Source organism: Ranitomeya imitator, chromosome 3, assembly GCF_032444005.1.
Source record: "Ranitomeya imitator isolate aRanImi1 chromosome 3, aRanImi1.pri, whole genome shotgun sequence".
In the NCBI taxonomy this organism is placed as follows: domain Eukaryota; kingdom Metazoa; phylum Chordata; class Amphibia; order Anura; family Dendrobatidae; genus Ranitomeya; species Ranitomeya imitator.
Genome location: NC_091284.1, coordinates 192,546,572 through 192,562,209, shown reverse-complemented (window position 1 = coordinate 192,562,209; position 15,638 = coordinate 192,546,572). Strand labels below are relative to the sequence as shown.

The following is a 15,638-nucleotide window of genomic DNA, read 5'->3' as shown; positions in this document are numbered from 1 at the left end:
ATTATTTTTTTTGAACATTGCAGCATTGCAATAAAATGCAATAAGAGGCGACCAAGTATAGTATCTACCCCAAAATAGTATCAATAAAAATGTCAGCTTGAATCACAAAAAAATAAATCTTCAACCAGCCCCAGATCAGGAAAAATGGAGATGCTACGGGTCTTGGAAAATCGACAATTTGTGTTTTTTTTTCATACAAATTTCAGCTTTTTTTAACCACTTAAATAAAAAGAACTTATACATTTTTGCAACTATGTACTCATAATGACATGGAGAATCATACTGGCAGGTCAACTTTAGCATTTAGTAAACATAGTAAATTAAAAAAAACAAAATAAAAACAATTATGGAATCATACTTTTTTTGCAATTTCACCACACTTGGAATTTTGTTCTCTTTTCCAAGAACACAATATGGTAAATAATGATGTAATTCTAAAGTATAACTCATTTCTCAAAAAAAACCTCATATGACTATATGCTTCTATAATTACCATGGCTATTTTCCTGCCTTGCCCCTGTTTCTTAGCCCCATTCTATTTCATTGGGGAGTCCACAAGTTAGGACGCCGCTTATGATGTATTGTTTGCCAGCCCTTATAGTCTTATTGTGAAGAGATACCTGGGATTATAAGCTGGCAAAACTGTACATACGCATTTTTGTGTTGCTGCATTGAAATGCTGTTAAGGGGTCGTAATGCATTTAAATGTCCCCACCTCCTATGCTGACCTCATAAGAAGGTGTGTAGATTGATGCTCTGCCCGGAGATGATGTTTGCACGCCACCACCAGGTAATGCTCTCCACTCATTGGAAGTGACGTTGTACACTATCGGAAGAGAATCACCCGTCAACATTTATTGTGTTGCGTTAATGATGAGATATTGCAAGGCTCACTACTACCACTGAAGAAGCATTGACCAGCGGTGACATTGTGGCATGACAGTCGGAGGGTTCCCACTAGTCATATAAAACTCACCTGATAAATCTTTTGATAGAGAAAGCACATTGGGAGCAGCACACCTCATACCTATTGATGCTTTGGGTATTACGTGAGATTAATGGGACCACATGAAGGGCCAAGTCAGACCCGACTATCTTACTCCTGAATACTTCATGGGTGAGAACATTCCAACTTATATTTATTTGCTTTTGAGAATGACCATACATTCTCACCTTTAAACAGGAATAATTCTATTACAGGGTTTACCTACATCTTTTTAGATACTTGTGCTGCCATTCAGTACTACCAGGATTAATTGTTCCTACATATTGGTCAGTCTGAGAGGTAACACTTATGCATTGATGTACAGCTATATCTCTTACTAACCTACTGTTAGAGTTGGCAGAACTCACCGAGTATAAATATATGTAATAATAGGTGCGTTCGCAACCCGGGGTCCACCATGCAGGAGAGGAACCTGCTGCTAGCAATTGGCGGTGCTATATGGCGGTATTAGCGAACTCTGTTACGTCACAGAATCACTAAGATAGGGAAACGCTGTGCCCTGTTAACCTCACAGAGGAACACAGCTTCCAAACAGAGCAAAACTGTGGTCATGCAGTCAGCATAGCACACAAACAACTCCTCACCAGAGGTGCCGGTATTCTAGGGGCTTATTTCAGCCAAGACCTGAATCTAAACACACAAAACTCCTCACCGGAGGTTCCGGTATTCTAAGGGCTTATTTCAGCCAACCTTGACCTGATGCAAACATGATCACACAGTAGCAATGCTCAAAACATAGGTTGATACTAGTGCATGGCTGTGCGGCCATGTGAACCTTTTATATCTGTAGCAGACAAGTATCTTCCTGGTGGTCTAATAGGAGCTGCTACAGGACCTGAGCATGTGACCCCAGACCTCCAATGGGAGGTTGTCCTGTGGGCATGCTCAGTATGGGAAAAGTGGGACTTAGTCCCAGAAAGACCTGCTCGCTGTTGAACATAGCTGGCTACAATGACAGAGCCTGGAAGGGCAGTAATAACCAGTCATCCAGTATCAGCCTGAGCCAGATGCTGGGACTGATGTCTCTGCTGAGCAGGCTCCACTATGGCTCTAGGAGAATGGGAGACTGCAGCAGACGTGGTTCAAGATTCCTCCTGTGCAGTGGCGGGAAGTCAACACCTACATTGAGTATTTTTCATAATTGTTTCAATATACAGCTCTGGCAAAAATTAAGAGACCAGTGCAAAATTTTCAGTTTTTCTGATTTTTCTCTCTATATGCATATTTTTGAGTAAAATGTAAATTTTTCTTTTATTCTATAAACTACTGACAACATGTCTCCGAAGTTCCAAGCAATACATTTTGTATTTATTTTCTGAAAATGAGAAATTGTCAAAATAGCAAAAAAAATCCATTGCTTGCAGACCTCAAATAATGCAAAAAAAACAAATTCATAATCATTTAGAAACAACAATAGTGTTAACTCAAAATAATATTTTAACTCAGGAAAAGTTCAAAAATCAATATTTTGTGGAATAACCATGATTTTTAATCACAGCTTTCATGCATCTTGGCATGCTTTCCATCAGTCTTTCACACTGCTTTTGGGTGACCTTATGCCACTCCTGGTACAAAAATGTAAGCAGTTCTTCTTCGTTTCATGGCTTGCGAATATCCATCTTCCTCTTGATTACATTCCAGAGGTTTTCAATGGGGTTCAGGTCTGGAGATTGTGCTGGCCATGACAGGGATTTGATGTGGTGGTCTTTCATCCACACCTTGATTGACCTAGCTGTGTGGCATGGTGCATTGTCCTGCGAGAAAAAAACTGTCCTCAGAGTTGGGGAACATTACCTGAGCAGAAGGAATCAACTGTTTTTCCAGGATAACTATGTATGCGGCTTGAGTCATGTGTCCTTCACAAAGATTAACCCGCCCAATTCTAGCCTTGCTGAAGAATCCCCAGGCATCACCGATCCTCCACCAAATTTCATGGTGGGTGCCAGACACTATGACTTGTATGCCACTCCAGGTCTCCGTCTAATCATTAGACGACCAGGTGTTGGGCAAAGCTGAAAATTAGACTCATCAGAGAAGATTACCTAACTCCAGTCCTCTATAGTCCAATCCTTATGGTCTTTGGCAAATTTCAGCCTGGCTCTCTTTTGCTTCTCATCGATGAAAGGCTTTTTTCTAGCATTACATGACTTGAGTCCTGCCTCTAGGAGCCTGTTACAAAATTTTCTTGCCATGCACTTGACCCCAGCTGCTATTTGCCATTCCTTTTATATGTCATTCTGCGGTTGCTGAGTGACATTCGAATAAGATGAAGGCCATCCCGGTCAGTGGAGAGTCATTTTTGCCCCCTGCCGGTCTGTTTCTTTGTTGTCCCCAATGTCTGCTACTTGACCTTGTTGTAATGGACTGCCGTCTTAGAAATTTTAAGGATGGAGGCAACATGACGCTCACTGTATCCATCTGCTAGTAAAGCCAGAATTGAGCCCTTCCTTTCCTCACTCAAGACTTTTCTTTTCAATTCCATTGGCTTGGTTAAAAGTTATTTTTTCATTCCAATTACGGTACTTTTGGGATATTACTAGCACTTGTTTTGCCATTCAGCTTGTTCTATTGCATGAGGAATGTAAACACCACAGCAGGATTTTTTTATACTTTCCTTCATTAAATAAGATTAAGACTAAGTCATAAGAATAAGATAAGACTATTTTGTGTGGTATAACTATCTGATTTAAGTGCAAAAAAATTCAAAGTTTGAAATCTGAAAACTGCTAATTTTATGTTGTACATTTTTGATATTTTCCTAAAAAAAACACAAATAATATAGATCAAAGTTTACCACTAACATGTGGAACAAAAACATTCTCAGAATTACTGGAATCTGTTGAAGCATTCCAGATTTATTACCTCATAAAGTGACCCATGTCAGATTTAAAAAAATGAGGCTCAGTCAATAACTTACAAAGTGGCTCAGTCCTTAATGTAGTTAAAATAGGTTCAATACATTACTGGGAGACCTGAGAATCTTATAGATGTCTTTTTCATTAGAGGCTATGAAGTATTAAAATCTGCGGCAAGTTAATTAACTGAAAATTAAAATTTGGATGGAAAATTTGCAAAGCTGGAAAATTCGAATTTCAAAACATTTATTCATCTGTAACAGATCGTCATACCACACAAAATAAGTTTACTCATAATTTTTATTATACTGTATATCTACTTTACATAGCATCATTTTTAAACATAATTTTATTTTGTAAGGATCTTAGAAAGCTTAAAAATTTAGCAGCAATTTTTATTTTTTTCAAGGAAATTTACAAAACCTATTTTTTGAGGAACCTATTCACCTTTAAAGTAACTTTAATGCATATATTTATTATAAGAAAACCAAAAGTGATACCATTTTTAAAACTACATCACTCAATGAATTTAAAACAACTGTCAAAAAGTTTATTAACCCTTTGGTGCTCAGCAATTATCACAAAGTGGCATGATAAAATGGTACATTACAATTTCCATTACGAAAGTGTTAAATGGTCCCAAATTTTATAGTTTCACAAGAGAAAATAGATCTATTTGTTAAGCAATTTCTAGTAAATGCAGTAATACCTATTTGTGGTTGAAATTTACTGTTTGGTCATAAAATGGTTCTGAAGAGAAGGAGTTCTATTTGATTTTTGGAGAACAATTTTTGATGCAATATATTGTTTTTTCTCTTGGACATCAAGAAGCACTATTTGGGTTTTGTAACACAGTTTTTGATGGAACAGTTTGTGGATGCCTTTTGCAGAACATCTAAGCTGCCAAAACTGCAGGAACTTCTTACATGTGACCTAATTTGGAAAAAATACACTCATACAAATGAAACTAGTGGTGAAGTGAGAATTATTACAACACAGGTGTCTGAGAATTTTTAAATATCTTGCAAAGAATAATAGGTGAAAAATATACCAAATATATCACACAATTTCATAAGTTAATAGTCCCACATAAAAAATAACCTATATGGCTTCAGAAATGACTCTTTGGGTAGGGCTCCGTAAAGAAGGAGCATTACTTTACTTTTTGAGTGCAGGCAATACCAATTCTGTGCTCACAAAAACTATTTTGTTTTATCTTGAAATATTGTTTGGTGGGGATTCATTTATTCTTTTACTTTTGGCCAAATCAGATTGAATTTTTTTTTTACCTAGTCCCACTAGAAAAAGCTGTGAACTGTAGTTTTGTTGTTTGACTTTTGAAAAGCAAATTTTTCTGGAACAGATTGAAAATGCCATTCACATTTTCAGATTTCTTTTGGTGCCAAGGAAACAGAGACAGAGAGCCCGCACAAGTTACCCTATTTTGAAAATTATACCATTCAAGGGATTCATCTTGGGGTATTATGCAGAATTTAAACCCACAGGATGTTCACAGAATTTTTAAAAATTGGGCCAAAAAAATGAAAAATGCAAATTGTTTAACTTTCACAAAAGTTAATGGAAAAAATTTACTCCTCAGTTTATTGCACATTTTATTCCTACTGCAGCATTAGACCATATATGTGAACAAGGTATGATTCAGAAAGAAGCGAGTACTATTTGATCGTTGGAGTGGAAATTTGACTGGAATAGATTGTAGATACCCTATTGTATTTTCAGAGCCCTTGATGCCCAAAAGTAAAGAAAAAACACCTCCCAAAGTGACTCATTTTGGAAACTGCACCCCTTAAAAAATCATCTTTATCTGTGAGCACTTTGAGCCCATAAACATATGACAATGCAGATTTGCAGGAGGGAGGAGAGTGCATATTAGGGGATTTGGGGAAAACTTCCTGTTGGGTATGTTAATTTTTTCTTTGAAATAATTGGCCAGATCATCAGCATTGAGGTTGGTGGTGGGGGCCTATACTGTTTGATTGAGGAAAGAGTGAAAAGTGTCAAAGAGTCATTTTTAGGATTATTGGATAGTGAGGGGATGAGGGTGTTGAAGTAGGTTTGTTTGGAGAGGTGAAGGGCAGAATTGTATGTTTTAAGTATAAACCTATAATGGACGCTTGAGGACACATGAGCGCCTGTTGCCCTGAAACATCTTTTATGTATCTTTCCAATCATTTCTAGAGCACTTTTTGTTTTGGCAGCCACAATTTTTTTAATTTTATTGTATAAAATAGTGAGGACGTCCAAGTGAAATCCACCTAAATGATGGTGAGATCACTTCTTTTAACCGCTTCACAGTTTTGGAACCTTGAGTAGGTAAAAGAAGATCAAAATATTAAACAGATGCACAGCAAGTTGTTTCTAAATATAAATGCAAATGTTCACTTTTTTAGCATTTTTTTTGCATTTTGAGGCAGGTTGTAAATTTTATTTACAAGGACGAGCAAAAAGGCAGACAGCTGGCCTCTATTTTGCTAAATTCACATCTGCTGAACCACAGAAAAACAAAACCCTGAAAGCATTTTTTATTCAAAAATATTTAAAAAGACCAAATGATCAACACTAGAGAAATACATAAATTACCATCACCAAACTGAAATTGTGTATTGGTACAAGAGTACTAATCTGGAAAGTGCCAGATTAAAGATAATGGTACACAAACCTAATGTGGCCCTAATAAAGTCCTACACACGCACAACCTTCCTGACAGTGGAGGTTGGCACCCTAAGTTTGACACAGCATCCCCACTCCGCGACGCCTGTCCCTTCTATCCCTGAAGGCACTGTCAGCTACCCAACCCAAAACCCACCACCATGGACACAAATAGCTAATTCCTTTGGCTATAAAAATGTATAAAATAGCCTCTCCTAAGATAGAGATAGAAATAAACCCTCTAGTATTTACTAGAGTTTTTTGGGAGTTGCCAAACTGTGTCCATTCAAAGGACTACAAATTGCCCTCATAATAATAATCTTTATTTTTTATATAGCGCTAACATATTCCGCAGCGCTTTACAGGTTGCACACATTATTAAAGGCTCATGCTGTAACTGTCATTAGCATGACAAAAAAAGAGCAAATCCAAAATGACTATGTATATATTGTCCTCTAATTTCAAGTTAACATCCAGATCTACTCTTTAGCAAATTGTGAGCCAAAGGAATAGAAATAGTTTCATAGCAAGCTCTGGTACAATCCAATAGATATATACATTCACCAAATTCTCCTGGTACCGCTGTGCCACATATAGTATCAAATCTATTGCCATAATTGTTTGTGGCCAGCAAGCTATAGAAACTAAAACAAGTTACTTATCTGAGTCACATAAATTGTTTCATAGTCCACGTCCCTACGCGTTTCACCCCCTACTGATCTAGGGGCTTATCAGGGGACCATCAATAGAGGCAAAGCCATAGTGGCCTAAAGTGCATGCATTTATGGCAATAGATTTTTATATTGGAAATAAATAAACTACACCACAGAAAAACAAAACCCTAAACCTAGATTTTTATTTCCAATATACCCTAGTTACCATTTAGGTCGGTTTCTCTAAATTCACATCTGCCTGGAAAATAGTTAAAAAAACAATAAGTTATCATACTAACTTAGTACATTACTTGTTTCCAGCCCTACCGCACCAGTTCTGTTCTGTCACTGGTCTGTTACTTAATTTTCACCAGTATAACAGTTGCCAACTAGGTCTAAATGCACATTTGATGTCATGATGTCATAATTAGAGGTTGAACCTAAAAGGTAAAGTTCAGTGTCCATACCAGACACCTAGTGTCCAATCACGGACACACTGACCCCTAACACAGACTTCTCCCAGAACTCAGTGTTACTGTTGGGGTTTCGCAGCCCAAACAAACCTTGTTTAAAGGCTGCAATGCAGCCAATTAACAAGCTTTACTGTGTTGGCACTTCAGGCTGAATCACAGCCATGTCAAGTACTGTGTAAAAAAAAAGTTGACTTGGGGTCTCATCTACTTTTGAATACCAGTGCAGGCAGAACTGTCATCTGTGGTCACCTCCGAGCTAAGCCCAGATTTATCAGAGTCTAGCAGGGAGGCTGTGCTCTGCGCTAAGAGACATGCCCGCACTGTGCACCTCCTCTCTGCAGCAGCCACACCACTAACCGATGAGAAAGAGAGCGCTCTCACTGCCTGTCCTGAGCTCCCTGGTTAGTTTTGGTTGTTGTCATAGTCTGGCCGGCTTGATAAGGAATGGACCTGCCAAGGCAGCATCTAACCTGGGAACAAACTCACCCCCAGTGCCAGAAGCCATAGCGGCCGGGGGCTCTGCCTGATCAGTGTGTTCCATGGGAAACAGCACCAGCTGCCTGTACAGTGCCATTTGCAAGATGCTCAGCAGCACAGCTACCATTTCTCAACACCTGAAGTACCTTGACGAATCTGAGCATAAACAGTTGGATCCATTGAACCTCAAAGATCTTATGGAGGAATGTCAAGTTGCTCTGCGGGAACAGCCCACCAGGCTCCACAGGGAGTTTGTTAATTTGATAGATGACTTCAGGGGCTGACACACCTTTTGAAAGATGCAATGGAATATCTTGGCTCAAACTCTTTTGGAAGGGAAGGATAACTTTATTAAATGTCCGACGGAGGTGCTGAATAGGGAACAAAGGAAGTATTTGATCCTGGAAGAGATCCTCATGTATCGCCCTGATGTCATTGTGCCTGCAAGAAGTAGATCACTATTTTAATAGTTTCCAATCAATGCTTAGCAGTATGGGCTATCAATGCACTTTTTAGGCAAAGCCATGGTCTCCCTGTCTAGATGTAGAACAAACAATGGGCCAGATGGCTGTGCCTTTTTTCCTTCAGAATTGATTTGAAGTTGTCAGCAGTGTCAAGTTCAGGCTCTCAGCTCGGACTTTAAAAACCAACCAAGTAGCCATTGCTGAGGTTCTGCAGTGTAAGGAAACTGGTTGTTGTACTTTGCCGTCACTCACCTGAAGGCCTGAAGCAGATGGGAAAGGTTCAAAACTGACAGCTGCAGACTGCAGCCCTCATCCGTCAGCTTAATTGTAACAAACGGGATAGAACTAGAGTGGACCCTCTGGACCGTGGGAAGAACTACCTCTGGGCGAGCGACCTAGCGTAGAACCGACCCCTATACAGGGACCGTAAGGAGCAGGCCAAGAGGTCACTTAACCACAGTGTAGATACCAAGAGGGACGGCTCCAGGAAGGAAGGGAAGCGAAGATACTGCTGACGCTGGAAAGAGGATGCTGGTGGGTGGAACAGAAATGCAGGGAGCTGTAAGGAGGCTGAAGAACTGGAACGGAGCAAGGCTGAGGGAAGGAAACAAAAGGAAAAACGTTAGTAACGGAAACAGGGAAACCAGAAAAACTAGAAGGGAAAGGACGGCAAAAACGGAGCGAAGACGCTAACGGAGGGAGTTCGCTGAACAGGGAACAGGAGGGCCAGACGTGAAAGCAGAAGCAAAGGCTAAAGCTAAGACAATCAGGCAACAGGAAGTGAAAGGACCCACCTCTTATAGTAGAGGCAGGGAAGGGATTGGTTAACTTAGATGATCCCAGGAAGAGGTAACGGAAAGGGAGCGCCTGTGCCCCCAGAGCGCCTGCGCAAACACCTAATACCTGCAGAGGAGCAGGACTCCGGAAGTACTGGAGGGGCAGAGACGTGCCTGGACCCGGAAGTGGTTAGCCGGGAACGCACAGCAGCGGTGAGGAGCCGACACTCTCAGACCCAGATGCAGAACGGGCGGAGGGCACAGGAACGGAAGCAGAGCCCGGACCAGGGATGAGAGGACGGCGGAACCCGGGCACAGCAGCGGTGGAGCGGCGACGAGGACCGGAAAGACAACGGCGCAGGGCAGCGGTGACGGACCGCCGCTGCGGGGCAGCGATGATGGTAACATTAATCTTGTTTAGTTATCAAAAATAGAGTGGTCCACATGCTTTATTTTAAATTATTTATATTAAATTCATGTGGGAACCACCCTCTTTTTGATAACCAGCCAAGCTAGAGCAAACAGCTGGGGTCTGGTGTTCTCAGACTATAAACGATTCATTGATATTAGACCTCCCCAGCCTAAAAATAGAAGCCCGCAGCCACCCCATGGAAGGCGCATAAATTAGAGGTGCCAATTCTGGTGCTTTGCCTGGCTCTTCCCACATTCCCTGGTATGTTGGCAAGTAGGATAATAGTTGTGGAGTTGATGTCAGCTGTTTTATGGTCGCTGACATCAATCCTATTGGTTAGAAATGAAGAAGCATCTATAAGACACCCCCATTACTAACCCTAAAGTAAAATGTATTAATTTAATAAAGACAAACGCAAGACTAAAGTCTTTTAATTAAAATAAACACACAAAGTCCTTTATTTGAAATAAAAACTCCCCAACCCTCTTTTACCCATTTACTCCACAAAATTCAAAATAAAAAAGCAAAGTTATACTCACCTTTACACCAATAATCCATTAATGCCCATATCACGAGTATCCGGAAGGTTTGGTGAGCGATCACATCAGTGATGCGACCTCTTACCACATTCTGGATGTTTCCCGGCTCTTTCCACCAGGTGCAGTTTCAAGTCCTTTATTTGAAATAAAAACTCCCTAACCCTCTTTTAACCATTTATTATTTTCCAGATAAAAATTAAAAAACACAGTATTCCACATCTGTCTGCTGATAATCCATATCCGCTCACCTTATTGACGTAACTGATCTGCACTGAAGCTGCGTTCTCACGCTCAGCTCAATGAATCCAGGATGCACAGCTAAGCAATCACATTATCACTCAGAAATGCATCCACATGTAGCCGAGTTTGGCTCTTTGAGGGACATATGGAGTATTGACAGACAGGTGAGGAATACATTTTTTTTATTTATTTGAATATTATTAAAGGTTAATAGGTTGTGGAGTTTTTATTTACAATAAAGGACTATACTCTGTGTGTTTTAACTTATAGGGTTTGCAATGGGAGCGTCTGATAGATGCCTCTCCATTACTAACACCTGGGATTGATGTCAGCTGACATTACAAAGCTGACATAAACCCCACAACTGTTACACCACTTGCCACCACACCGGGGCAAGTGGGAAGAGCAAGGCAATGTACCAAAATTGGCCCATCTAATGCATGCACATTTCTTTGGGCCGCTAAACACTGTTATTTTAAGTCTGGGGACTACCAATATCCCTCGCCCCTTCCCAGTTTGAGAATACTAGCATCCATCTGTTTGCTTTAGCTTGGCTAGTTGTCAAAAATGGAGGGACCGCATGCTGTTTTTAAATATTATTTATTAAAATAATTTAAAAAATGGAATGGGGACCCCTCTATTTTTGATAATTAGGCAAGATAAAGCTGAAGGCTGCAGCCCACCACGGTCAGATTTACCTGTGCTGGTGATCAAGAATAGAGGGGACCTTATGTAATTTTTTCCTTTTATTTATTTATTGCACAGGAGTCAGCTAACCTATTCTGTCATCAGCATATGACTGATGATTAGAGTTGAGCGACCTTGACCTTTTTAGAGTCGAGCCGGGTTTCGCGAAACCCGACTATCTCAAAAGTCGGGTCGAGTGAAATCGGCCGATTATGACGTAAAGTCGGGATCGACCGAAACACGAAACCCAATGCAAGTCAATGGGGCAGCATAGTCGGCAGTGAGTGGGGGCCAGGAAAACACCTAGAGTGCCCATTTTAATGTCAAAACCATCCATTCTTCTTAACCCTGCTGTTCTGTTCGGTCTGGGGAGACCTATTTTGAACTTTGGTATTTTTTGGGGTGTTCAAGATGCGGTTCTGAAACTTGTGGTTGATTGACTTAAATGAGGATGGGTCGGTCGGCCACGGGTTTCAGAGCCGCATCTTGAATATTTTAAAGAATATTGAAGTTCAAAGTCGGTCATTTTTGACCAACAGAACAGCAGGGTTAATGAAGCTTGTCAAGCGTAATTTACCTTATAATAATTGGAAGGCATTTGAAATTGGGGGTCATTTGGCTAAAGTTGTGGTGGGTAGGGCTGGTTCAAGTAATTAGTGGGCCCAGGAAATCTGGACCACGTCACGGCAGTGGAGCAGGGAGAGGTAAGTATTTCAACTTTGCAAGTGCTGTGAACCTGAGCAAGCAGGGGGGGCCCACTCGTTGGCATTGGCACTGGCACAGGGCCCCTCAAAGTACAGCGGTGTGTTTGCACGGCGGGGGCGCCTCCCACCGGCAGCAACACTTTTGCGTACCATGAGAGGCCCTGTGCCAGTGACGTCGCCAACTAGTATTCCTCCCCCCACCTGATGAAGGAACCTGCACTTTCATCTGCACCTTCCTGTTTGTCCCCGTGTAAGGTGGTATGGTATGCGGGAAGGGGGACCTGACTTTCAGCAGGGTCACAATCTTGCAGTGTAGCGTGCACGGGAAATGTTGCATTATGGGTCAATGTACCAGCAGACTCATCTATCACTGGCTGGGCAATGGGCAGGATGAGGAGGAAACACAGATATAGGCCCAAAGAATAAAGTGGGCTAAATGCAGTTCAAAATTGGTAACACAGGACTAATCAGGGGGCATTGCAGTGGAGGACAACTGGAATGAGAGGCTGACACAGAGAGTAGGCCCAAATCAGTATGTAGTCGAAATGCAGTTCAAAATTGGCAACAGTAGTAAACAGGCGGCACAGCTTTGTTCAGTGGAGGAGAACAGCAAGGAGTGGCAGACACCGATAGTAGGCCCCAACCCAACTAGTAGGCCAAATGCAGTCTAACATTAACAACTACTTAACGAGCGCCTGAAAACGGAATTTCAGGACAGGAAACCAGGAGAACAGCAAGGAGCGGCAGACACCGATAGTAGGCCCCAAACCAACTAGTACGCCAAATGCAGTTGTTCCGTTTAACCACAATTTAATGAGAGCCTGAAGATAGAAGTTCAGGAAAGGCAACCTGGAGAACACCTTGGAGTGGAACACACCATCTCTCTACACCCCATACCCAATTTGTAGGTCTAATGCAGCGTAGTTTCCAACAACTACTAAACGAGAGCATGATGATCGAAGCATTGGCGAGGAAACCTGGGGAACACCTTGGAGTGGAACACACCATCTCTCTACACCCCATACCCAATTTGTAGGCCTAATGCAGCGTAGTTTCCAACAACTACTAAACGAGAGCATGATGATCGAAGCATTGGCGAGGAAACCTGGGGAACACCTTGGAGTGGAACACACCATCTCTCTACAGTGGAACACACCATCTCTCTACACCCCATACCCAATTTGTAGGCCTAATGCAGCGTAGTTTCCAACAACTACTAAACGAGAGCCGGAAGATCGAAGCTCAGGAAAGGCAACCTGGAGAACACCTTGGAGTGGAACACACCATCTCTCTACACCCCATACCCAATTTGTAGGCCCAATGCAGCGTAGTTTCCAACAACTACTAAACGAGAGCCGGAAGATCGAAGCAATGGAGAGGAAACCTGGGGAACACCTTGGAGTGTAACACACCATCTCTCTACACCCCATACCCAATTTGTAGGCCTAATGCAGCGTAGTTTCCAACAACTACTAAACGAGAGCCGGAAGATCGAAGCTCAGGAAAGGCAACCTGGGGAACACCTTGGAGTGGAACACACCATCTCTCTACACCCCATACCCAATTTGTAGGCCTAATGCAGCGTACTTTCCAACAACTACTAAACGAGAGCCGGAAGATCGAAGCAATGGAGAGGAAACCTGGGGAACACCTTGGAGTGTAACACACCATCTCTCTACACCCCATACCCAATTTGTAGGCCTAATGCAGCGTAGTTTCCAACAACTACTAAACGAGAGCCGGAAGATCGAAGCATTGGCGAGGAAACCTGGGGAACACCTTGGAGTGGAACACACCATCTCTCTACAGTGGAACACACCATCTCTCTACACCCCATACCCAATTTGTAGGCCTAATGCAGCGTAGTTTCCAACAACTACTAAACGAGAGCCGGAAGATCGAAGCTCAGGAAAGGCAACCTGGAGAACACCTTGGAGTGGAACACACCATCTCTCTACACCCCATACCCAATTTGTAGGCCTAATGTAGCGTAGTTTCCAACAACTACTAAACGAGAGCATGATGATCGAAGCATTGGCGAGGAAACCTGGGGAACACCTTGGAGTGGAACACACCATCTCTCTACACCCCATACCCAATTTGTAGGTCTAATGCAGCGTAGTTTCCAACAACTACTAAACGAGAGCATGATGATCGAAGCATTGGCGAGGAAACCTGGGGAACACCTTGGAGTGGAACACACCATCTCTCTACACCCCATACCCAATTTGTAGGCCTAATGCAGCGTAGTTTCCAACAACTACTAAACGAGAGCATGATGATCGAAGCATTGGCGAGGAAACCTGGGGAACACCTTGGAGTGGAACACACCATCTCTCTACAGTGGAACACACCATCTCTCTACACCCCATAACCAATTTGTAGGCCTAATGTAGCGTAGTTTCCAACAACTACTAAACGAGAGCCGGAAGATCGAAGCTCAGGAAAGGCAACCTGGAGAACACCTTGGAGTGGAACACACCATCTCTCTACACCCCATACCCAATTTGTAGGCCCAATGCAGCGTAGTTTCCAACAACTACTAAACGAGAGCCGGAAGATCGAAGCAATGGAGAGGAAACCTGGGGAACACCTTGGAGTGTAACACACCATCTCTCTACACCCCATACCCAATTTGTAGGCCTAATGCAGCGTAGTTTCCAACAACTACTAAACGAGAGCCGGAAGATCGAAGCTCAGGAAAGGCAACCTGGGGAACACCTTGGAGTGGAACACACCATCTCTCTACACCCCATACCCAATTTGTAGGCCTAATGCAGCGTACTTTCCAACAACTACTAAACGAGAGCCGGAAGATCGAAGCAATGGAGAGGAAACCTGGGGAACACCTTGGAGTGTAACACACCATCTCTCTACACCCCATACCCAATTTGTAGGCCTAATGCAGCGTAGTTTCCAACAACTACTAAACGAGAGACGGAAGATCGAAGCATTGGCGAGGAAACCTGGGGAACACCTTGGAGTGGAACACACCATCTCTCTACAGTGGAACACACCATCTCTCTACACCCCATACCCAATTTGTAGGCCTAATGCAGCGTAGTTTCCAACAACTACTAAACGAGAGCCGGAAGATCGAAGCTCAGGAAAGGCAACCTGGAGAACACCTTGAAGTGGAACACACCATCTCTCTACACCCCATACCCAATTTGTAGGCCTAATGTAGCGTAGTTTCCAACAACTACTAAACGAGAGCATGATGATCGAAGCATTGGCGAGGAAACCTGGGGAACACCTTGGAGTGGAACACACCATCTCTCTACAGTGGAACACACCATCTCTCTACACCCCATACCCAATTTGTAGGCCTAATGCAGCGTAGTTTCCAACAACTACTAAACGAGAGCCGGAAGATCGAAGCTCAGGAAAGGCAACCTGGAGAACACCTTGGAGTGGAACACACCATCTCTCTACACCCCATACCCAATTTGTAGGCCCAATGCAGCGTAGTTTCCAACAACTACTAAACGAGAGCCGGAAGATCGAAGCAATGGAGAGGAAACCTGGGGAACACCTTGGAGTGTAACACACCATCTCTCTACACCCCATACCCAATTTGTAGGCCTAATGCAGCGTAGTTTCCAACAACTACTAAACGAGAGCCGGAAGATCGAAGCTCAGGAAAGGCAACCTGGGGAACACCTTGGAGTGGAACACACCA

At 42.5% G+C, this 15,638-nt stretch overlaps 1 pseudogene; it reads left to right on the top strand.

The window, feature by feature from the left end:
- The first annotated feature begins 1,068 nt into the window (after nucleotides 1-1,068).
- Nucleotides 1,069-8,997, top strand: LOC138671575 (nocturnin-like; annotated as a pseudogene).
- The last annotated feature ends 6,641 nt before the right edge of the window (nucleotides 8,998-15,638 follow it).